Raw genomic sequence first — 25314 nt, 5'->3', positions numbered from 1 at the left:
AGGACCCTCCAGGGAGGAATTTTGTGCAGAGCAGAAGAAGTGCCCTTCTCTTGTGGGTTTGCAGCAACAGTACACAAATCAGGCAGCAGGTGATCAGTCTGTATCACATTGGATCTACAAGGAGAATGACCTCCTGTATAGCGAGCCTAAGGTTGCTGAGCCTGGGTTAGCCCGAGTGCTGGTGGTACCCCAGAGCTTCAGAGCCTTCCTACTGGGTTTGGCTCATGATTTGCTGTTAGCTGGACATCTGGGGCAGGACAAGACCTTTGAAAGGCTTGTCACCCACTTTTATTGGCCCCAGATGCGGAAGAGTTCAGACACTCATTGTAGGACTTCGCAAACTTGCCAGGCAAGTAGGAACAGTAGAAGGAAGCACAAGGCTCCCTTCCAACCCTTCCCTGTAGTCAGTACCCCCTTTGAATGGGTGGGCATTGATATTGTGGGACCACTGGACCCCAAGACAGCCACGGGCAACAGGTTTAGCCTGGTCTTGGTGGACAATGCTACCCGGAAGCCATCCCTCTCAGGACAGTGACGGCCCCTGTGGTGGGACGTGCATTGATGGGGATTTTCTCCCGTGTGGGGTTACCCAGAGAGGTGGTGTAAGACCGAGGTATTAACTTCATCTCTAATTATATGACATTCCTGTGGCAGGAGTGCAGTGTTACCTACAAGTTCACCACTCCTTACCACCCCCAAGGTAATGGGCTGGTTGAGAGATTCAACCGGTCCCTTAAAGGCATGATTATGGGTCTCGAGGAACCTATGAGGCATAAGTGGGACGTCCTCTTGCCATGCCTTCTTTTTGCTTAGCATGAGGTGCCACAGAAGTCCTTAGGGTTCAGCCCCTTTGAACTGCTGTATGGTCACCCGCTGAGAGGACCTTTGAGTCTGGTCAAGGAAGGCTGGGAGAAATCTCCCAGGAAACCTCCCCAGGAAGTATACAGTTACATGCTGGCCTTCAGGAACCAGACTAGGCGATTCAGACAGCTCGCTCAGGCGAATCTGTAAGCCAGCCAGGAAGAGATGAAGTGGTGGTACGATCAGAAAGCCACTCTGATTGAGCTTCAGTCTGGTCAGAAAGTTTGAGTCATGGCCCCTAGAGATCCCTGTGCACACAGGGAAAGGTGGACCGGACCATTTGAGGTGGTGGATCGCAAGAGTGATGTCACCTACCTGGTGAACTTGTGGTCTCCAAGGAATCCTTTGCAGGTCCTGCATGTTAACCGCCTGAAGCCACTTAGAAAGGTCCGAAGTGGGCATGCTCCTAGCAACAGATGATGGAATGGAGGAGGAGACCAAGCCTCTTCCTGGCCTCCTGCCTGCAACAGAGCACGATGAGTCAGTGGATGGTGTCAGCCTCTCTGCCACACTGACCCTTGACCAGCAGCAAGATTGTCAATTGTTGGGACACATCCCTGATATGTTCTCCCCAGGTGCCTGGTGTTCCTGAGTGGTGCGTCCATGATGTGGACACTGGGGTCAGTCGTCCTGTTGAGCATAAGGCTTACAGAGTGACTGAGAGGGTCAGAGCTTACGTCAAGGAGGAGGTCTCCAAGATGATAAGCTCATTGATCGGTTAGGGGCTGCACGGTACCTCAGCACGTTTGATTTGATGTCTCGGAACTGGCAGATCACCTTAACTGATGGGGCCAAAGAGAGGTTAGCATTCTCCACACCAGATGAGCACTACCAATTCTGGGTTATGCCCTTTGAGAGGAAGAATGCCCCTGCCACCTTTCAGAGGTTGGTCAATCAGCTGTACTGGAAGATTTCAGTGCCGCCTACCTGGATGACATTGCAGTGTTCAGCGCCAGTTAGGAAGAACATCTGCGCCACCTCTGGGAAGTGTTGATGGAACTGTGAAAGGTAGGTCTCATGATCAATGTGAGTAAGTGACAGATTGGGCAGGGTCTAGTGGTGTACTTGGGGCACCAGGTAGGGAGCGACCAGGTGGCACCCCTACAACCCAAGATTGATACCATCCTGGCATGGGAACCCCCTAAGACCCAGACACACGTGAGAGCCTTTTTAGGACTCACAGGGTACTACAGGAGGTTTGTCAAGGGGAATGGCAACATTTTTGCACCCTTGACTGAGCTGACTTCCAGGAAGCAGCCCAAGAAAATGAACTGGATTGACACCAGTCAGAAGGCTTTTGATGCCCTGAAGACTGCCATGTGCACAGCACCTGTGCTTCAGGTGCCCAAATTCTCAAGGGAATTTATTGTCGAAATGGACGCTTCAGAGCACGTTGTGGGGGCTGTTCTTTTACAGATTAATGAGGAGGGCCTGGACCAACCTGTACCCTTCATCAGTAGGAGGCTACTTCCATGGGAACAGAGGTGGAGTGCAATTGAGCGTGAGGCATTTGCTGTAGTCAGAGGGCTGAAGTAGTTTAGACATACCTGTTTGGGACTCACTTCCGGGTTCAGACTAGGCCTGGGCGGTAAATTCTGTTCAGTGCTCAGAATTTGTGGAATTTGTGGAATTTCGTGGTCCATGGAGAACGCGGAATTGCCAAAAATTCCACGATCCGTGGACTTTTTTGCTTATTTGCACTTTCAAAATGCATGTGTGCAAGATATTTCCCCCGAGCACGCAAATAGCGTTCGCGAACAGGAAAAAAGCATAGCGAACGGGCGGAACAAGCAATTCTGCGTGTCCACAGACCTCGCTGAGATTTTTTACAGTTTCGCAGAGCTTTGCGTAGGGCGACTACGCAAATTCCGCCCACCCCTAGTTCAGACAGACCACAGGCCCCTCAGATGGTTGATGCAGATGAGGGGTGAGAATACGAAGTTGTTGAGGTGGTACGTTTCCCTACAGGGGATGGACCTCACGGTGAAACACCGCCCTGGTACAAACACACCAATGCTGATTGCCTGTCCAGATTTTTCCGCCTTAGTGAAGAGAACTCCCAAGGGGAAGGGTAGTTCTCCCCACATTTCAGCTGGAGGAGACTAGTGTCAGACCTGGTACCATTGGCGTGAGTCTCCCTTCCATTTTCGCTGATTGCCTCCTCTGTTTTTGATATGTTTTGCTGGTTTAGATGCTTTGGGCACTGCGTCACTGCTATTCAGCACCACAGTGCAAGTGCTCCCTAAGGTAAATTGATGTATCGATTAGTGACTCCATGATTGTCTTATTTGATTTACTTGTCAGACCTTAGTACAGTGCACCATGTGTGCTGATAGCCTGTAAATGCTGCTGGTGGGCTTGCAGCACTGATTGTGCCACCCACAAAAGCAGCTTGTAAAGTGTGTCTCAGGCCTGCCATTGCACAGCCTGTGTGCAGTCTAGTACTGCCATGTCGACTTGGTAAGTGCACCCACTTGCCAGTCCCTAAATCTCCTCTTGTGTACATTTTAGCCGCCCCTAAAGTAGGCCCAAGGGCAGGGTGTATTGTATGTAAAAGGTAGGATATGCCCTGATGTGTGTGGCATGTCCTGATAGTGAATTACAGCCATTTTGTTTTTCACTATTGCAAGGCTACCTGTCCCAATAGACCAGAATGGGCAGCTTGATTATAACATCTTATAATCCTAACTAGACCCAGGGAAAATGGTAGAAATTCGAATATTAGTATGCTTGAACTCAGGATGATAAAATACATATTTTAGTAAAGTTGGTTTTAACATTCTGTGTTTGAAAATGCGACTTTTAGAAAGTAGGTAATTTCTTAGCTAAACCATCCAGCCTTCCTCTGCTAGCTTGTGTATGGCATGTCTGGTTTGTGAATGACAGGGGCTAGGGAGGCACAAGGAGACAGGGTGAGTCAGCACAGGGCTGAATAGACCCATCTGCATGTAAAGTGGTGGGAGGAGTAGCACCTGGGCCTGAATAGGGCTGTGCCTGCCTTCCACAATGCTGGTTCCAACTCCTGTAGTGTGTCTGAGGACCCTGGCCCACCCTGCCAAAGGAAAGAAGGAGTCCTGTAAACAAAGTGCTCCAGGACTGCACGGAACTGGTTTGGACTAGATACAGGACCCTCTGCCTTCAGAGGACAAAGCATTTTGCCCTATAAATATTGGGGTCCAGTCCCCAGGACTGTAGATCACTTCTGGAACCACAAGACAAACCTTTGCCAAGGAGAATAACCAAGGAAGCTGCAGGAGTTTGGACTTCCCCTCTGCCAATGTGCTGTTTGCTGGGTTGGCCTGCAGTGGTGTCTTCATTGCCAAGGAAAGGAGAAGGAACTTTTAAGGAACTTTCATCATCTTGCTGAATATTTCTCCAAGGGCTTGAACTTGTGCTTGCTTCCTGCTGAAGTCTTCACCACCAGCTCCCCTCTGAATTTCCTTGCTGGGAATTTTGTCTGCAGAAGCCTGCATGTCGCTGGGAGGTGGAAGCCCGACTCAACGAGAAGAAGCGTGTCGCTGTTGCATCTGTTGCCATCGTATTGCCGGAGAAGCGGGTCACCGCTGCAGAGGCTGCCACAGCATCACCAGAGAGGCATGTCTTCGCCGCAGCTGTTTGCTGTCGCATTACTGGAGAAGCGTGTCGCCACCCCAAGGGTCATCATCGCATCACCGGAGAAGCGTGTCGCACGGCCTGTCGTGGCTGCAAAGTTTCGGAGTTCGTGGCACGGCCCTCGGGCGTGTACACATCATCTTCAGTTCGTCACATCCCATCAAGGGTGCCATCTTATCACATTGCACCGGATTGTCGCATCGCATCGAGGCGCCATATTGCCACATCGCAACCGGAGCGCATCTCCTCCTCTCCGGTGCACAAGCATTGAGGTGCGATGCATTGCCTCCCCCAAATCCAGGAACCGACACATCACCCTCCCTGCGGACCTTTTGTTTGTTTCGTGTTACGCATCCAATGTACTGTTGTGAGACACGTGTTGCATTTACCATCAACTTGAACTAAGTTACTTCTACCATCTTTAAGTCTATTTTGAGTACATTATTGTGGATTTTTGTTGTTTGTGGTCTTGTGTTAAGTCTATACAAAGAATACTTGTTTTTAATGTGGCATCCATCTGTATTGTATCCACTGTATTACTGCATGTGTTCACAAATGCTTAACACACTGCCTCTGAGATAAGCCTGTCTGCTCCTGCCAAGCTACCAAGGGGGTGAGCAGGGGTTATCCAGGAGTGTAATCCCCCTACCCGGACTAGAAGCAAGGGTCCCTATTTGGTCAAAGGTACCTACCTTTGCCAACTAGAGACCCCCAGTTCTAACACATTTGTTGAACACACACAAAGTCAATGACTGAGACACACACTCAAGAAAAACTCAAGACCAATTTAGAAAAATAATAGGCCCTTTTATATATATTTTAATACCAAGAACTTTGTAAATGCGAAAGTACTTTTTAACATATACATTTGTACATGTCAGTAAAACTAATACAAATGCATCTTTATGTAGTAATGCTTTCCTATTGAGAATGAAAAATGTACTGCATACAGGTACGTGCAATCGTATTTCAGGAGTCTACTTTAGGACTTAAGGTGCTGGGGTGCCATGGTCCAAAGAAACACCAGCAGCTCGGGTTTACCTGCCCTGGTGCGTCTGGGTGCAGAGGTGCTGGACAGGTTGCTAGCCTTGTGTACTACACCATAGGCAAAGAAGGGGGCCACCTAGGAATAGGCTATTGGGGGGACTTGGGGACAAGTCCAGGTGCTCCCAATGGGGTCTCAGTTCTTGAAAGTCCTGAAAGCAAGGGGGCAAAATCGTTGTTCATACACCCAGGCCGGGAAGCTCGGGTGAAGACTGGTCCAGTGTGCCAAAGGCAATCACAGATCTCAAACATACCTGCAGAGGGGGACAACACAGGATAGCTGGGCCACTCTTGGTGCTGACCTTCTGCTGTGCTCATGTCCATTGTCGGCTGATCGGTCTTTCTGGTAGTGGGAGTCCTGATTGGACTTCAAACTAGATTTGGTTGCTGCAAGGGGTCCGGTACCACAGGCATTGGTGCAGGAAGACTCCCGGTAGTCCTGGTGTCATTTGGTGGGGAGATGGATCTGACCTCCTGGAGCATGGAGACTGAGCATGATGATATTGGGGCCCTCCCTAACCTAGGGAGAGAACTAAGCAGATGCCTTGAACACAAATGGGCCAAAATACATTCCTAACCAAAGGCCCTGCAAAGCATTATGGGACGATATGGTAGAGTGCAGTGAATATTATAGTATCCAATATCAAAACATTCCTCAAGGGGCAGGCTCTCTGGCTCCGCTTAGAGCTAATACTATAATATTCACTAAACTTTAGAATCTCGCCCCATAATGCTTCGCTGGGCCTTTGGCTGGCATTGTATTTTTGCCCATAACTTTGCTTGAGGTGGTCCTAGGAGGATGGGACCACCACCGAATCCTTCAACATGATATGCTCTTTGTGTTCAAAACATCTGCTTGCCCTCCCCCTAGGTTAGGGGTGACCCCAAAATCATCACCTCTCTCATTGCCCGGTATTTTTCAAAGTTCACTTTGTGAATTGGTTATATGCTTTTTAGCATGTAAAGGTATAGTTGTTTTATCAAAGGTTCGTGGGTGCAGTAGCTTACTCCACTACATAGCAAAGTCAGAATTATTGTATGAATTCCATCTTTTCAATGAAATGCATAGTTACCAAATCTCCAGAACGTCCGCTAGCGGAGCGGAGTTCATTGCCCACGGTTACTGGAAACAAGAATCCTGGTACTGCATTCAGGACATCACCCCTCATCAGTCAGGCTAGCATGAATTCAGCGGCGTGGTGGGCATGGGGCCCACATCCTGGCATACCCTTCCCACTTGGGATGACATATGTGAAAAGAACAATTGATGGACGGAATGCTGAACAATGTCAAACATTCAGCCCTAGTACAGAGATCTGGACCTAAATCCATCGATGTTTTGTCCACCATACCATTCCAGCTTAAACTCAGCCATAGGCAAATCAGTCTTGACCCTTCTCCCCATGGGAACAGTTCCGCCCGAGCGAATAAGGTGAAATTTGTTATGTCCTAACCATTTGGTGCCTGCTACCTGTATCCTGGGCCGCATGACTAGGTGTGATTCACAGCTGGCCTTTGGATATTCCTCCCAGACAGCCACACAATAGAGAGTTTGGGTATTGGCAGGATAGGCCAAGACAGAATGGGGAAACAGAGCGGTACCTAGCCCCACTTACACTTCAAAGAACTGCTTCAGCTCACACACCAAGAACTTTACACCAACCTATTTTACAAGCAGGCAGAATGGGACCAGAGCACGAAGGCAGGAAATTATAAGTGGAAAAATCCAGATGTTTCTTCCACTTTAAAGGGTGCACTAGGTATAAAAATTGGACACTATGGACTACATTTCAGTTCACTTCTGAACCTGCGGAAAGACTCTCAGAGGACTGTCCTGCTGCTATGGCCTGCTGTGTACTTCAGATGACCTCCCTGCTACACCAAAGGGACTGCCCTGCTGCCTGAATCTTGATCAGTGCCCTCATAGGACTGTCCTGCTTTTTGAGTCCTGCTTTCCTGCTTGAACACAAGACTTCCACATTGACTGCAAGTGCTAGTTGACTGGCCTCCTGATCAAATCCTCAGGGACATAAAAGGCTCCAACCATCTTGAATACACCCCTATACCCAGCCTGACTGAGTCCTGGCAGCCCAATTGGTGTCCTTCCAGTCCTGGATGCTTTGAAGTGATTGTAAAGGAGGATAGATAGTCCAAATCCAAAACTTTGGACTTCCTACATTTTCTACAAAAAACTGGTCTGAGAACTGAGAGGAGACTTGGACCTACTTGCTCACTGATCCGTGCAACGTGCATTGCTGGTCAGCCTGACTTCCTGGCAGTTCCATATACATTGTTCTAAGCAGCAACAAATCCTGTTCTGCGACTCCCTGTTGAAGGGGCATCTGGCCTCGTGAAGCCCAGCTGGAAATGTTTGGCTTCCAAAAAAGTCTAAAACAGAACATATAAATCTTCACTGCCACTTTGCCCAGTGGCTCCCAGCCGAAGACACCTCCTCCTCTGACACCGAAGGCTGCCTTCCCCTGCTGAACTTTACATTCTCAGATATTTTCTTGAAAAATTCTCTAATACGAAAGGTAAGCAGAGGCCAGGTCCAATCCACTTTGTGGATCCGAACTGCTCTTCATTATGTTCAGCCATAACGTTGGAATTTGCTCAAGTCTCGTGCGGCTAGATGCCCGCAGTTGGCGCTTTGATCTATTAGACGCTATTTTTTACCTTAAACTTTAGAAAAGCCATAACTCCAGTTCTACAGATTGGAGTTTTGTCATTTTGGTGTAAAACAATATATTCAAATGTATTCTGCTTTTCTAAATTGGCGTTGCATTATTCTTGTGTTGTGTTTTCTCTTTATTACTGTTTAAGTGCTGCAGAAATACTGTACACATTGCCTCTAAGTTAAGCTGACAGCATTTGCACTAAACTTCCAGAGGGTTAAACACAGGTTAAATTAGTGCATCTTGTGGTTCACCTTGACAAGGATTGTGGCTGTTTTGCTTGAGAAGGGCTAACACTCCCCTCCGTTAACCAACAACCTAACTTATCACAGTAACCAACAGGCTCAACAGAAGTTGAGTTTTATCTCTGTAGCACCCAGGTACATCTTTGCCATTTTCTGGGTCAGGCGAGAAATCCTGGTTACTTCACCAGTTGTATCACAACGGGGGTATCCTGATCCCCACTGTGTCACAGCTGGTGACAGACTATAGTTTTGTAGCACAGTACTGTCACCAAGGATAGATGCCTACTTCCCTCCATGTCAGTTAAGACAAGTGACCTTCAGTAACAGGGTTCTGCCTGAGAATTTTTGTTTGATGAATGGACATTTTTGCAATCTTTAGTATGATTGTAATAGAGATTGTAAACATTAAAACATGTGCAGATGGACGGATGATTATGATTACCCTTTGTTTGTCCGTTGTTAAAATTACCTTTGATGGTAGCTTTCTATGGACCTACTGAATTTAAGGTGGGGGACTGAGGCTGCCAAAAGAAAATAACAGGTCTTTCCCCTCCATTTGTGTCATCCTGCTTTTCTCCAAAGGTTCTTGTGTTAGATACACATACATTTCTCTCAATGCAACCCTTCTGGGGTATTGACTTTCTGTAGTGGTGCAAAGACTCTCGATCCAGCCAAGCTTGCAGGTAGCAGGACGTTTTCCCTGCCCAGTAACATCTGAACTTTGCTAGAAGCAGCAAAACATTCCTGAACTTGTCTCACTGGACAAGACTTCCACAGACCGTGCTTCAGTAGTTCACGGAGGGTTGTGGGTCAGAATATTGTATATAGACATATCATCTGACATAATCATTATGTCCTAAATCTTTTTTACATTAAGCATGCCAATGGGTGCAGATTTTCTATAACTAACTCTAAGAGGGCATTATCTCTTTAGAGCAGGATTCTCCAACGAGTAGCTCATTAGCTACTGGTAGCTCTCCAAGTATCTGTAAGTAACTTTCCTGTATGCAGCCCAGACTACTAAATTATAAGCTTTTACTTGGTTGAATTAATATACATATCCCAATATTTAGAATGTATAGTTGAAGGAATTTATTTTTTATTTTCAGAACTTTATATATTTAAAGATGATATTTGAAATTAAAACAATCAAGAATGCGTTGAACATAATTAAACATAGCAGATGGACAAAAGCACAAACCCAGTGAGACTAATTCCATTCCATGTTCATTCAAAATATGATCTGAAAGATTTACCACATTGCTTCTCTGGCCATTCATTGTACCTGTTTTATTCCACAGCTCATCATTCCCAAAGGGGTGTTGTTGTCTTTTCTTTGCTCTTTTCTTGATTTGTTTGTTCCACTTTTATCTCTGCCTTTTTTTCTTTGATAATTTTGTTCCAATCTGAACTGTGTCCTTCCTCTGCTGAGGAGTTGAAATTTCTTCCAAAAATTATTTCTTTTACCCGTCAGTTCTTCTCTTGTTAATGCTGAACCAGAAACAGCTGAGACATTACTGTCTGATACATCACTCTCCTCTACTTCTTCTGTGTTCGAGATTCTATTTTTATTCTATTCTACCACTGTTGCCGTCCTTTGTTTTATTTGCTTGCACATGTGGTCATATTTTTTATTAAAAGTCATCACTCTACCAGATTGATAATGTTTAAAATCTCTAAGGAATTTCCTTGTTTTTTGGGAATTGATTTCTTCCTTCGTTTTGTCCAAACTCGCTTGCGTGTTGCCATAAAATTCTCAAATGATTCCTTTGCATCACTAGATCCTAATCGGTGCGGTTATTATCGCCAGATTCTCGTAATGGGAACACTACTTCTCGTTCCCAAAATGCCAAACTTTGGGCAGGCCGTCTGATGTTACACACAAATGTTCTCACCACGGCCATTATTATGGAAAATAGTTCCTCATGTTGGTGGGATATGACGTTCTGGTGGGGACCGGAGGAAAATACAAATCCCAAACACACAACAGTGTTTGCAATGTCGGGCCCCGGAGGAAGTGAAGGTCGCAGACCAGTCTTCCCCGGGGAACTGCGGACAAGGTGGGAAGGGGATTAAGGGGTTGGGGAAAGACAGGGATTAAGGTGGGCTATAAAGGTGTCAGGAGAGGAGGAGCCAGGCTCTTCCTGACACCTACCAACACCGGGGAGGGAAGTTTGAGTTAGTGATAGGGGGTCCATTGGGCCAAACGTTTACGGAGGGTAGCTAGTTTATTAAATTTGAAGCACCTACCTGCAAGAAATCAGCAGGGATGTCGGCATCGGATCATGACGGGGTGGGAGATGCGCTGCGAGTGCTGGGGCAGGTGAGCTGTGAGGCTCTCTTATGGATCGGGCACCAATGGTGACGAAGGAGTAGTGCGCTGGTCTGAGTGGAAAGAATGCGAAAGGACAGAGAGAGCGCTGCATGAAGAACTGTGGACTTCAGCTGAGAATGAGGCTGAACTACTGATGGATTATGGGGACGAGAGTGACAAGTGGGAAGTGGGTGAGGTGCATGATGAGGAGGATGTGATTACAAGGGCTCCTGGGCACCGGAGAAGGCAAACAAGAAAGTTGATGTCTTACAGGAGACAGATGCAGCTAAGGGAAAGTCGAAGTGGATGGGGCAAAAGAAGGCCTGCAGCCGGGGCAAGGACAAAGAGGTCCATGCAGGATTATCAGGTAATGGGGACTAGTGGGCAGCATGGGAAGGAGGGGCCCAGGGCTGGCAAGAAAAAGTGTCTCCCAGTCAGTGGGTGAGAAAGAGACTCAGGGACAAACACCGGCGCAGCTGTGGCTCCTGCATTGGGTGCAAATCACAGCACGTCAACGCTGTTAGTTGGCGCGAGTGTCCAGACGGACAATATGGATGGGAGTGAAGAAAGAGGACAAAGGGGACGATAAACACCACAAAAACTTCCATACATGGGACTGATGATGCCGTTGGACTCGCATCTGTCTGACAAAACAAAAAATAGGATATGGAAACACGAATACGTCGATGTGTTCAAGTTGCTCCATGGGGAGAGCAAAGTAGGGATCAAAAAAAGAGGAATGGGATCTGACAAGGAGACTAAGGGTACTCATTAATCTGGAGACCTGGACCTCGGCTTTCCTAATCTATGCTAGCAGAGCGATTGCCTTACTGAAATATATGGATATTATACGTAAGGCACAGATGCACTTCGGGCGCTTCGCCTGGCTGAGTTACGATGAGGAATTTAGAGCTAGGATCAGCGTCAACCCAGATAAGCCTTGGGGGGAAGTGGATCAGGAGTTGTGGATGTAGTGGATGTAATTCACACAATCCTCAGCATCCACGCATATGGCCAGCGGCCTGCCGGTGATGTACCAGTCATTTCTGGTGTGTCTTGCTCAGCCAGGGGTGGAGGGGTCAGTTTTGGTGCAGGAGGACCAGAAGTCCCACTAAAGCAAGGGGCAGTCACCACAGGGGCATGCTGGAATTTCAAAAAGGGATTCTGTTTCAGGCACCCTAAGGGATTCTGTTTCAGGCACCCGTGTAAGTTTAAACATGAGTGTTCCAATTGGAGTGCAGCCGTGGTGAACGACACCCCCTTATGAAGTACTTTAGCCTGTCCACCCCAGCCAAACAATGGAGGACCACTAAGGGACGAGGACAGTCTGGGACGAAGGGCTCCTACAGCGGTTAGGAAAGTGGTCTTTTATTGAGGGTTTCCGGGTGGGTTGTCAAGGTCCCAGGGAAGGAAGATGGGCGGACAACTTGAAATCAGCCAGAGAATTGCCAGAGGTAGTGGCAGCAAAATTGAAAAGGGAAGTTGAAAAAGGGAGGATAGCAGGTCCATTCACTAATTGGCCTGTGGAGGACTTGATTATATCACCTCCAGGGGTGGTGCCTAAAAAAGAACCAGGGGGGGTACAGGATGATTCACCAACTATCCTGGTCTGAAGGGAGATCAGTTAATGATTTCATCGTGGAGAAGGACTCGAGGGTGCTGTACACCTCAGTAGATGATGCAGTCCACTTGGTGAGGTTGCGTGGGCAGGGAGCGAAAATGGCAAAGTGTGATGTAAAATCTGCATTTTGTTTGCTGCCCATACACCAAGCGGATTTCCCGCTACTGGGGATGCAGTTTGGAGGTGCCATCTACCTGGAAAAGGTCCTGCCGATGGGTTGTGCGATTTCTTGTGCACTTTTCGAGATGTTCAGCCTTTTCTTACAGTGGGTTTTGTGAGGAGCAGCGGTCACTAGGAAGTGTCTAATTACCTGGATGACTTTTTGTTCATAGGGAAGGAACCTCGGCAGCTTCTGAGAGGGTGTTGCATCACTTTCAAGCACTGTCACAGGCATTTGGGGTCGCCTTGGTGCCAGAAGCAAAGCCAACACGTGTTTCGTCCGTTTAAATTACAACTGGACTTCGTCAGGGCTCATAACAAGTGTTATTTATCCAATGTCCCATTTATCAGTTTAACTCCAAAGTCTATCTATTAGAGCAATTTTGGTCAGTACTCCTGTCAGTCGATCATCTCCTGGCATAACGCCAGGAGATGGATGTATGACGTTATAACGCATACTATTACTCCGCAGACCATTACAACGCGACTTTTACTCCGCATACCGTTACAACGCATAGCGCCTTGGGGCGCTGGATAGTGGTAAGTATAATTTACTATTCTAACTCCAGTCCCCGTGGACCCTAGGGAAGGTGTTGGATAGTAAATTATACTTATTCCCTATCCTAGAGCGCCCCCCAGAGCAATGCGTTGTAATGGTATGCGGAGTAAAAGTCGCGTTGTAATGGTAGTGCGGAGTAAAAGATCCGTTGTAACGGGTGTATACCCCAGGAGATGATCGACCGACGGGAGTACTCTACCTTTTGGTTCTGAAGTGGGAATACAATGTTAACCTTGAGTCCTGTCCAAAAACGGACTAATAGATACACTTTGGAGTTAAACTGATAAATGGGACATTGGATATATGAATAATTGTTATGAGCCCTGATGAAATAACACTTGTTATGAGCCCTGAGGAAGTCCAGTTGTAATTTAAATGGACAAAACACGTGTTGGCTCTGCTTAAGGTGCTGTCGAACTAAAAAAGGGGAACAAAATACGATGTACAGATGTAAATCGTAACTGGATAAAAAACTGTGTTTGAATAAAAAGACAATGGACATTAACTACTGGATATAACATCTGTGTTTATATTACTGTATTACTGAGTGCTTGAAGCTTACTAAAACATTTGTGTAAGGAGAAGACTCTGATCTTCTTCTGTTTTGTCGGAGATTTGGTGGCTCTCCTACCTCCTGAAGCACCAAGATTTTGTAGTGTATTTGGACAGCTATTAACCCAACTGGAGTGTGCGTCATCGCCCAGCCATTGGGTCTATATTATTGAGATCTGAGAGTTTGGCAGATGTTTTTGGCTGACTTCAATGGGGTGTCTTTGGATTTTGTGGAGAACAACACAATCTGGCAGGCCCAAATCTTTTCAAATACAGCAGGTGGTTTAGGATTTGGACTACTTTGGGATGGACGTTGATGCCCTGCCAAGTGGCCAGAACACTGGTTGAGGCAAGGAAGATGCATCACATTTTTTGAGTTTTTCCAACTGTTGGCGGCATTGGCAGTGCAGGGTGCTGTACTGCAGAATAGGAAGATGCTTTTTCACTTTTGACAACATGACTGTGGAAGAGCTGGTGAACAGACAGAAGATGAAGGATTTGAGGGTCTTGCGGCTTTTGCGAAGGTTCATGCTGAGGTGTTTATGGTTGAATGTGGTTTTTCGTGCCAAACACATCCCTGGTAATGACATTGTGGTTGCTTTGTCTCTGTCGCAGTGGCAACGATTTCCCAGATTGACCCCCGGAGCGAATGAATGCAAGACAGGGTTGGCGGACGACATCTGGGCCTGAGGGGAGTGAGAGTGATAGGCCTAGTCAAGAGGTCTTTTGAGGACTCCACAAGACGGAGCTATAGGCTGGCATGGTCTGAATTTGGAAATTTCATGGGGCATTCCGTAGATGTATTGAGGATGGCAAGGCAGGACACGGAGCAGGGAGTGTTGTGTTTTGTTTTACGATGTATTGACAAGGGTTTGTCTCAGACAACAATAGAGTGTCGCGGCGCTTTTATTGGCAGCTCATAAGAAGAAAAAAACATAACACAGGGAAGAATAAAAACATCGAAAGACAATGAAGGCAACATACTAAAGGGTAAAAAGCCAGGTTTTAATGCCCCTCCTGAAGGACAGCAGGTTAGAGGTACGACATAAGGCCAATGGCAGAGCGTTCCAGAGCTGTGGTGCCCTCAGTCTAAAGGAGCGCCCCCCAATACGGGCTTTCTTTACTCGGGGGACCACCGCAAGAAACATATTTAGGTTTTGATTCTGCCAAAGATGGGATTCTGAGCAGAATTTTGAGAGATTGGGGGTGGGAACAAGAAGGTGGAGGAGGGGAGTTCCGAGGGAGGAGATAAATTGTTGCAAGGTTTGTTGGGAGTTTTGTGTTATTATGACATATTTGAGGTGTCGATATTTAGGTTATGTATGATTTGGATGTTTTTCTGGACTTTCCGGGTCTTGGAGTTGTTGGGAACGGTATGCCAGAGGGGAGTGTCCTATGAGGAGGTGAAACTGGATCAGGGCCTACTGGGGATTTGGCTAAGTCACTCTAAGACAGATCAGGAGGGCAGGGGTAGATGGGTCTGGTTGAATGAGAGTAGCTGCAGAGGTATGGGCCCCGTACAAGAATGGCAGGATAATTTTTCAAGCCCAGGACGCCCTGTGACAGGAATTTTTTACCATGTGGCAGGAGGTTGGGTGACAGCTTTTCAGCTGCTGGCGGTCTTGCCCATGGCGTAACGAAACGTGGGCAGTGACCCAGACAAGTTTTGGACGCATTCCTTCCGCATTGGCGCTGCTACAGCTGGGGCGCGTTTGGGATGGTCTTGAGATGAAGTCTGCCAGATAGGGAGATGGAGGTCTAGGTGCTGCAAGAGTTATGTGGCTAATAAAGGATACAGAGCCAATTAGGAGCAGGAAGTACTATCACAGGGGGTGGGATTTTTTCTTCTTTGTATAATAATAATAATAATAATAATCCACATTTGTATAGCGCACAATCAGCCGTTAGGGTCTCTAGGCGCTGAGGGGCCGTCGGGAAGATTAAGCAAGCTATTGCCCAGAGTCGCATGGTGCTGGGCTAACCTGCCGCCAGAGCCGGGGATCGAACCCTGATCCCCAGATTCCAGCGTCAGTCGCCCTGGCCGCGGCGCCACACCTCCCCGCAGAAGGCTAATCTATTCCTTTATGTCACAGGTTGTGTAAGTCGCCCAGGAACCAAGACAGTTACCATGGAAATTGGGACATTCTTTTGTGCATTGTGCAGCCAAATACGCAGATCAGCAAGTGTATGGTTGTAATCTAGGTTTGAGGAGCAGCCACCATGAAGTTTTCTGGTGGGGGAAAGGGGTCATGCGATGGGGGGCTTTATTGCCTTGTTTGACGTAAATGATGCTGCAAAGAGGCTGCCCAGACATGATGGTTCTACATTTGGGCAAGAACGATCTGGTGAGGCAATCAGGACTGACAATACTGCAACACATGCAGAGGGACTTAGAGGCAATATATTGGAATTTGGCTGGAACATGCTTAATATGGACTGAGTTCATGCCTCGCAAAGTTTGGCGGGGGCTGTCAAGCATGCAGCCATTGAAAAGGCCCGCAGGAAAATGAATAGGGCAATGAGGCAATTCTGAAAACCGAGAGGCAGAAAAGTGATTGCTCATGTGGGGCTAAAGTTGGAAGAGCCTTTATTGTTCAGAGCTGACGGGGTGCACCTTTTGCAACTGGGGAACACATGTTACATGATGGAAATGCGTGATGTGATTAGTAGTTTGTGGAATGAGTCCATCTGGTGCCGCAGGAAATACTGAGAGCGGGTGAAAGGTGCATAGGACTGGGTGAGGGGGCAGGTAACAACCCTGCAGAGGTTCCCTGGTTGGCAGCACTTTGGAGGTGTGGTGAGCCACATACAGACGGATCCACCCCTGGGGAGGAAAGGTACACAGGTGACTGATGGCGGGGTATGGGATGCAATGAGCAAGTCAAGAGAGGATGTTGGAGGGGCGGTAAAGTGGAGAATGGGGATATGGAGGAGGTCTGAAAGGGGAGGAGTGAAACAAGTGAGATGGTTGGAGGATGGCTGGGGAGAATGAGGGGTATGATTATGAGAAAGTGATGTACTTGCATTTGATGTTCTCGTTAATAAAGATAACTGTTGCACCCTTGTCCTAATAAAATGGCCTTTTACACTTCAAGTGTAGTTATTGCACAATGTTGTCCCCCAGGGGAAGTGAAGGTCGCAGGCCGGAGTTGGCCCGGGGGCCTTTGCGCTGGGCCGGAAGGACAAGATAGGGAGGGGCTCAAGGGATTGGGTAAAGGGACTAATCAGGGTGGGCTATAAAGGTGTCGGGAGAGCAAGACCCAGCCTCTTCCTGACACCTAGCACCACTGGGGAGGGAAGTTTGAGGTAGTCTGCCCACCCACCCTACAAGTTATAGGGGAAGGGTGTAGGTGAGAATTTAGCATGCCAGTTTAGGATAGGTTGTAGGTGGTTGGTACTGCAGTACTTTGGAGGGGTGGTGAGTCACATACGGGTGGATCCACCCCTTGGGGAATAGGAAGGGACATAGGTGACTGATGGCATGGTACGGGATGCAATGAGCAATGGAAGAAAGTCAAGAGAGGATGTTGGAGAGGAAGTGAAGCAGAGAATTTGGATATGGAGGAGGTTTCGAAGTGAAAGGGAAGGAGTGAAACAGGTGAGATGGTTTGAGGATGGCTGGGGAGAATGAGGGGTATGAATATGAGAAAGTGATATACTTGCATTTGATGTTTTTTTTAATGAAGTTAACTGTTGCAAACTTGTCCTAATAAAATGGCCTTTTACGCTTCAAGTAACAGCGTGGAGTGTAATTATTGCGCAAGAGATATATGCGAACAACGATAACATTCTTCATGGGAGCATCTGGCATCCATCGGACAGTCAACAAAAACCACAGAAACAAACAATATCCAGCACACCAACAAAGGAAGGGGGCGGGGAAAGCAACACAATACCAAAGCAGTCCCACAGGCATTGAAAGCTAAGTGTCAAGAGGGCTCTTGTCGAGTGAAGGAATCCCACCCTGCAGATCACACAGAATACTGTGCAAGAGAGGGAACAGGCCCCCCGTGTCAAAACATACTTCGGGCCAATCAACCCGATCCACATCCTCTAGGGATCCCTGACATAATATCGTCTACAAAAATATCCCCATACACAAATATCGACATCCGAATATCGACATCCACAATATCGACAATCTATCTTTGTAATGTAAAATACAAAAATATCGAGAAAAAAATATAGAGGTAAAAAATATCAATGTACAAAATATCGATATATTTTGTATATAAAAAATAATGTTTAATGAATTAAACAATAAAATTAACTTTCAAAAAGATATTTAGATGTAATGTACATTTAAACATATATAATAAATAAATTTAATTTAAAAAATTTAAATGTACATATATAAAATGTAATATATAAATGTATATTCACTTTAAAGCAAATAATAAACTAATATCTTTAATTTATTTAAAAATTTTATAAATATATAAAAATTAACAAATAAATATATACAAATATACATATACCTATAACACAAAATCTAATTAAAACATTGTATTATAAATTGAAATATTATTTTAGTTAAAAAAATGTAAACTTACATTTTGCACTCCATTGAGTGCAACAGTAAGAAAGGTGTTGAATAGCGTAGGGGTAAAATGTATTATTTTCACTCCAGTGAGTGCAACAGTAGGGGAAGTGTTGGATAGCAGAGGTGAAAAAATTACTATTCCCATTCCAGTGAGTGCAACAGTAGGGAAAGTATTGGATAGCGCATCAGTAAAAATTACTATTGCCACTCCAGAGAGTGCAATAGTAGGGAAAGTGTTGGATAGCGGAGGAGTATAAGTTACTATTCCCACTCCAGTGAGCGCGACAGTAGGGACAGAGTTGAATAGCATAGGGGTAAAAATTACTATTCCCAATCCAGTGAGTGCAACATTAGGGAAAGTGTTGCATAGCGTAGGGGTAAAATGTACTATTCCCAATCCAGTGAGTGCAACAGTAGGGAAAGTGCTGGATAGCGGAGGGGTAAAAATGACTATTCCCACTCCAGTGAGTGTAACAGTAGGGAAAGTGTTGGATAGCGGAGAAGTAAAAATTACTATTCCCACTCCAGTGAGTGCAACAGTAGGGAAAGTGTTGGATAGCAGAGGGGTAAAAATTACTATTCCCACTCCAGTGAGTGCAACAGTAGAGAAAGTGTTTGATAGCAGGGTGCTAAATTTAATATTCTGAATAAAGTCAATACAAAAATAAAAACAATTAAAAGATCAAGTACAATACAAAAATTGGTAAAAACTAAAAAATTGGTAAAAATAACAAAAAATAGAAACATGTTATAATGTTAAAAAAATCTAAAAATTGCCAACAAACATTGTTTTATCAAAAATAAAACAAATAGGAGGAGGAGCTTAGCGCGCACCCAAGATGGTCGCGTGAGATTAGGGCTCCCGGACCTTCGCCACCTCCACCGATTATCCTGAACCCTATCTTGACTTGGACGACAGGTTATTACTGGCACGGCCCTGCTGATCGTTTATCCGTTTTCAGACATTGATTTGGACATCGGGAACTGAAGATATGGACTTTTGAACTTTTTCGGCCTGCTCCATGGTGCTGCCCCCGGGCTTGGTTCTCTGCCAGCCGGACAGTAATTGAACAACAACGGATCACGCGAGCCTCCTTTGCCCGGTTGTCTACTTTCAGTTTCGTTTCAGGCGCCTAGTCCTAATTGACTATGTTTCGATCGCCCTGGCCTGCCGCTTTTCACCTCATCGCTGTTCACCGACTGGTGACTCGGCCCCCTGTCACTTATCACTTGGTGATTGGTTTGCATCTTCATTTCTATATTGTTGCGGGCGCATCGATTTTAGTCATTTTTACTAGGTCTAGGGCTACCCTTCAGGGTGCACGAACTAAGATGGCCGCCAAGCCTGAGGGAGAGAAACGCAAGACCAGACCGGCAACGAGAGGGGGCTCCGTGCAATCAAATGTCATGGACAGATACACACTCGTCAAGGGCTCTCCGGGTGGACCAACTAAATCCCCGGCCACAATGGGGGAAGACTTCCCGCTGGATGAAGAGCTGTCGTTGAGGGACGTCATGGGCGCCATTGCCAGGATGAAGGCCACACTGGGTCAACAGTATGAGGCCCTGGCCCACAAGTTGGATACGGTCGCTGTTGATGTTACCTTGATCAGGGCTGACCTTGCGAAAACTAATGAGAAGGTCAAATCCCTCAATCTACAGACATCTAGTCTTGTTACTGACGTCTCCGATTTACAGGCAGAGGTCGGTAACTTGCGTGCCGCCCGTGACTATCTCACTCGCCGCCTGGACGACTTTGAGGGCCGTGCAAGACGAAACAACGTCCGTCTGGTTGGTGTCCCGGAAACTTCGGAAGCTTCCTCGGTGGACCTGCTAGTGGAGGATCTGGTCCTGAATCATCTTGCACCCAAGGGCCTCAGCAAGTTTTTTGCCGTTGAACGTGCACACAGGATCCCGGGTGGTCCGCCTAAGCTGGGCGCCACTCCGCGACCCATCATTGCTCGGATTTTTAATTTTCGGGACAGGGACGCAATCCTGCAAGCGTCGCGCCTATCTGGTCCTACGGCTTATGAGAACACTGCCGTCAGCTTCTACCCGGACTTTACCCAGCAGGTTCAGAAACAGCGACTAGGATTCCAGGGGGTGAAAAAGAGACTGAGGACTAGAGACATGAAATACGCCATGCTTTTCCCGGCCCGGTTACGTGTGGTGTACAACGAGCGAACATTCTTCTTTGATCATCCAGGGGCGGCAAGTGACTGGCTGGAAACATTGCCCCCTGGCCCGGATCGTTCTGAACACTCTGGACACTCCGGTGGTGCGGAGGGTGGCCCGGTGGAGCAGGAATAAGGGGCTGAATCGGCTCCCGGTCCATCGTGTTGACTTTTGGCTGTGGTTTGGTGCTATGCCACTATTGCTTGCTATCATGCTGTCTTCTGGGGGTGTGGGTGGGGGGATGGGCGAGTCTCCCTCCTCTGGGGTTCTTTTTGTAGGATAGTTGTATGTTAGGGCGACAGGCACACTGCAAGTTGGGGTGGCTTTTGAGTCTTACGCAGGGGTGCGGGGTGGGGGGTATGATGTATGGGGTTGATTGGGGGGGGTTGGGGGGTTACAGTTTTCGTTTCATTGTTTTCTTCAAGGCATATTATTGATGATCTCGTGTCGTATAGAGTCGCACACGGTGTGGGGTGGGGATGGGGTTGACCTTTGGGATGGTGGTTAGGTGACTTGAGTTACTGTGTTGGAACGTGAACGGGTTGGGAGATAGGATTAAATGGGGCGTGGTGTTGCAGCTCTTGAGACGGTTGTCCCCTGATGTGGTCCTGCTTCAGGAGACGCATTTGCTTGGCAATACGTGCCACGCAATGACTAGGCGTGGCTATCGTCTCGTCGCGCACTCGGGTTTCACTTCTGGCTCCAGGGGGGTGGGCATTCTGGTTCGGAACTCCCTCCCTCTTGCTGTTGACGACATCATCCTTGATGACAGGGGACGGTACGCTGCCATTGTGGGGCGCTGGGAGGGAAGGGTTGTCACCTTGCTCTCTGTCTACGTGCCCCCGGGTCTCCAGACTGCCACTTATGCTGATTTGGGACGACTGATTATGGGATTCCCCGAGGGTCTGCTTGTAGTGGGTGGGGATTTTAACTCTGTAGTGTCGGGGCTGTGTGATCGCTACCCTCCCCGAGACATTGCGAAGTCACAGTCCTGGTTGGGGGATTTCCTAGAGGCTTTGGGGCTCACCGACTGCTGGCGCCTGCTTCATCCTGGGCAATTGCAGTATACCTTTCATTCTGGTGCCCATGGCAGTCTTTCAAGATTAGATTATGTGCTGATGCCCTCCTCCCAGGCCTCCTCCATACGGGAGGTGAAACATCTTGCTAGGGGTATCTCGGATCATTCCCCGCTGTGGTTGGTGGTGGACGCTCATTTGGGGTCGGAGGGTAGGGTGGCCCCGATCCACTCCTGGTATCTCAGCGACCCCAAGGTTAGGGCGGAACTAATTAAAATGATTGACCACTACTTTGCCGAAAATGTGGGTTCTGTGTCCTCCTCTGTCACGTTGTGGGAAGCGTACAAAACTGTTATACGGGGCCAGGCTCTCTCCATGATTGGCAGTGTCAAGAGTAGTAGGCGGGAGGAGGTTGTTCGTGTTGAAAATGACATCACCGTTCTTGAGGGGGAGTTGGAAACCGAGGTCACCCCGGAGAGGCTGCACCTTTTGGGTCTGAAACAACTTGAGTATAGAGCGCTGGTGACTGATGCTGCAAGGGAGATGAGCAGGGAGCAACAGGGACGACTGTATGATGTGGGGGATAAGGCGGGGAAATTGCTTGCTTGGCTGGATAAGAGGGAACGTGCGAGTCGGGTTGTCCCTGTGCTTGTTGATGTGAATGACGTGAGTATCACCGACCCTGCTGATATTGTTGAATGTTTCGCTGACCACTTTCGGGGAGTGTACTCCCCCGTTTCTGATAGACCGGAACAGGACTCCCACTTGCTCCTGCGTGATATTTCGCTGCCACGTTTGTCTGACCCTGACAGGGATCTTCTAGAGGCTCCGCCTACAGTTGATGAGGTTGCTACGGCTATTCGCTCGGTTCGCTCGGGGAAGGCTTCGGGTCCTAATGGGCTCCCGGTGGAGCTTTATAAGCTCCGTCCGGATGTGATAGCACCATATCTGCGGTCGATGTTCTTGGAATCATTGGAGGCAGGCTCCCTCCCTCCCGACCACAGGCTGGCTTCCATAGTGGTGATCCGCAAGGATGGCAAGCCGCGTGACCGCTGCGCCTCCTTTAGGCCCATATCCTTGATTAATGCCGAACCGAAGATTCTGGCCAAAGTACTTGCCACTCGCTTGGTCACGGTTATAGGCGATCTGGTTCACCCGAATCAGTCCGGATTCATACCCCATCGTAACACAGCACGTAATCTTCGGCACCTGCATGGAGTCCTCGCGCGAGCGGCGACTCTGCGTGAACCTGCCATCTTGGCGTCTTTGGACGCCACCATGGCGTTCGATACGTTGGAATGGCCTTATTTATGGGCGGTTCTCTCTAAATTTGGCTTTGGCCCCTCTTTTATTGCCTGGGTGCAATTGCTTTATACCGACCCCTTAGCTCAGCTGGTGGTCAACGGTCGTGTCTCGGCCTCCTTTGCTCTTGGTCGGGGAACGCGCCAGGGCTGTCCTTTGTCCCCTCTCTTGTTCGCCCTTGCTTTGGAGCCGTTGGCGGCATGGCTGAGATGGGAACCGTCCTTGAAAGGCATTAGATGGACTCCGGAGTTTGAGGACCGAATATCCTTATATGCAGACGATATACTCCTATATCTTACGTCGCCTCAGAAATCGTTGATCGTCCTCTTTGACGTTTGAACTTCTTTCCGTAAAAACTCCGGTTTGGTCATCAACTGGTCGAAGTCTTGCATCTATGTTTTATGCGGCGAGGCCCGTCTCCTGCCTCGTGGATGTCCTATTTCGGTGGTGCGGGAGGGATTAAGGTACTTGGGGATTTTTATCACCTTGGACCCTGTGCTTCGTTATGAACGCAATTTGTTGCCCCCTCTCCAGCGCCTCCGTGCCGACGTGACAGCGTGGGGTAGGCTCCCTCTCTCTCCTCTGGGACGGGCGGCGTTATTTAAGATGATGTCGCTCCCTCGGTTCCTTTATGCGTTGCAGAATACTCTTGATGTTGTGCCCGCCCATTACTTCCAGGAGATTGAAAGTCTACAGAGACAATTGATGTGGGGGGGCCGTTCTCGTATTGCTCTTGCGAAGCTGACGCTCCCGTGGTACGACGGGGGTATCGCGCTCCCGAACATCCGCCGCTACTATTGGTCCTCTCAGCTGGGGGCCATCAACCATTGCACTTACGGTCCTTTGCCAAGCCCGCCGTTTGAGATGGATAGATGGCTGCTGCCTGGTGGAGACTACAACAGGGCTCTGTATGCGAAATCTGTTGGCGGATCTCTCACGGGCCCCACTAGGACAGCGGTGCAGGTGTGGCATCGCGCTACAGTGGCCTTGGGCTGGGCTGATAAGCCGACCCGTGCTACCCCGCTTTATGCATCGGAAAAACTTGGCTCCCTCTGGCAGTCGAAGGGTTTCGATAAGTGGGATGTGATCGGTATCAGTAGGGTGAATGATGTGTGGATCAAGGGTAGAGTCAAGACGTTTGAGGAGCTGAAAGTTGAGTATGACTTGAATGATAGAGAATCCTTTCGATACGTGCAAATCCGACACGCGGTTTTGTCTGTGTTTCCCCTGGGCTCGGATATTCCGGAGGCGTCCCCGCTTGAAGATCGGGTGCTAGACGGGCATGTCCCTGACAGCACGATCTCACTCATATACAAGAAGTTGATCAATGCCAGAACCGACTTACTGAGTAACCTTCGAGAGGTGTGGACTAGTGACGGTCTGGAACTCGACGATGAGGATTGGCAGGCGGCGATTTCCTCCCCGAAGGAAGTGGCTATCCCGGCGCGCCTCCGGTTTGTCCAGCTCAAAATTCTTCATAGGGTCTATGTAACTGGTCCTCGTCTGGTGCGAATGGGGTTCTCTGTGGATGGACTGTGCAGGCGTGGTTGTGGTCTGGTGGGTACGTTCTTCCATATTATTTGGGAATGCCCTGCGGTAATGAGCTATTGGACTCGTGTGCATGAAGTGATGAGTGAGGTCACGGGTGTGCGATCCATGCCAGAGGCGAGGCGGTGTCTGTTGAATGTCTGGGAGCCAAATGATTATGGCCTGGCGCGGCTTCGATGGGTGACCTTGGGTAATATGATTGCTAAGAGAGACATTGCTCAGTTGTGGGGTGCCCAGAGGCCACCAACAGTTCTGGTGTGGCAACAAAACATGGACTGGTGCATGTTTAGGGAAAAGACAGTGTACGTTTCCCGTGGCACGCCCCGCAAATGGGGGAAAATTTGGAATCAATGGAATGAATACCGTGGTGGCATCTGTACCCCCCCACCCCCGCTCGGGACTGGATACTGACCTGTCAACCCCCCAACCTGATGTTTCCTCCACGGGAATTTAGCTACCTTGCTTACTCCTGGACTCCTCCCCCTTCCCCAGTCTCTTCACTTACTTCTGGCATTTGATTTGAATATGTATCCCCCCCCAGCACCGACATGACGTATTTGTACTGTATTGCCTTGTTTTCTGTTTTTTCTTTTCTGTTTTTTTGTTGTTTGCATTTGATAAAAAGATTTAAAAAAAATAAAATAAAAAAATAAAATAATTTTTTATATATTAATTATAATCCAAAACATTATTTATTACATAAAATAAATATTCTTTATTTCCTACACTATAACACCACACATTTCACAACCCACATTTCTAAAAAAAATGGTACCTCCATATTTAACTTAATTATCTAATAAACAAATCTTATTAACTAAAAATCAAATTAAAACATATACAAATTAATTTACTGACCAAACATTACCCCTACAAAACCAAAATCCACATACAAAAAAAAGTAAAAATAACCATAAAAATGTATCAATGAATGAATGAATAATAATGAGCAAATAATAAATAATTAATAAAACATAAAATACTTTCCACCCTCTACCCCTATAAACCCCACAACTCACATCTCAAATTAATTACACTGTTGCCATAATTAATTTTGTATAAATTAATTACCATTATCAATTAATTAT

The sequence above is a fragment of the Lissotriton helveticus genome, chromosome 7 (assembly GCF_964261635.1).
Source record: "Lissotriton helveticus chromosome 7, aLisHel1.1, whole genome shotgun sequence".
Taxonomy (NCBI): domain Eukaryota; kingdom Metazoa; phylum Chordata; class Amphibia; order Caudata; family Salamandridae; genus Lissotriton; species Lissotriton helveticus.
Note: the sequence above shows the minus strand (reverse complement) of the source record.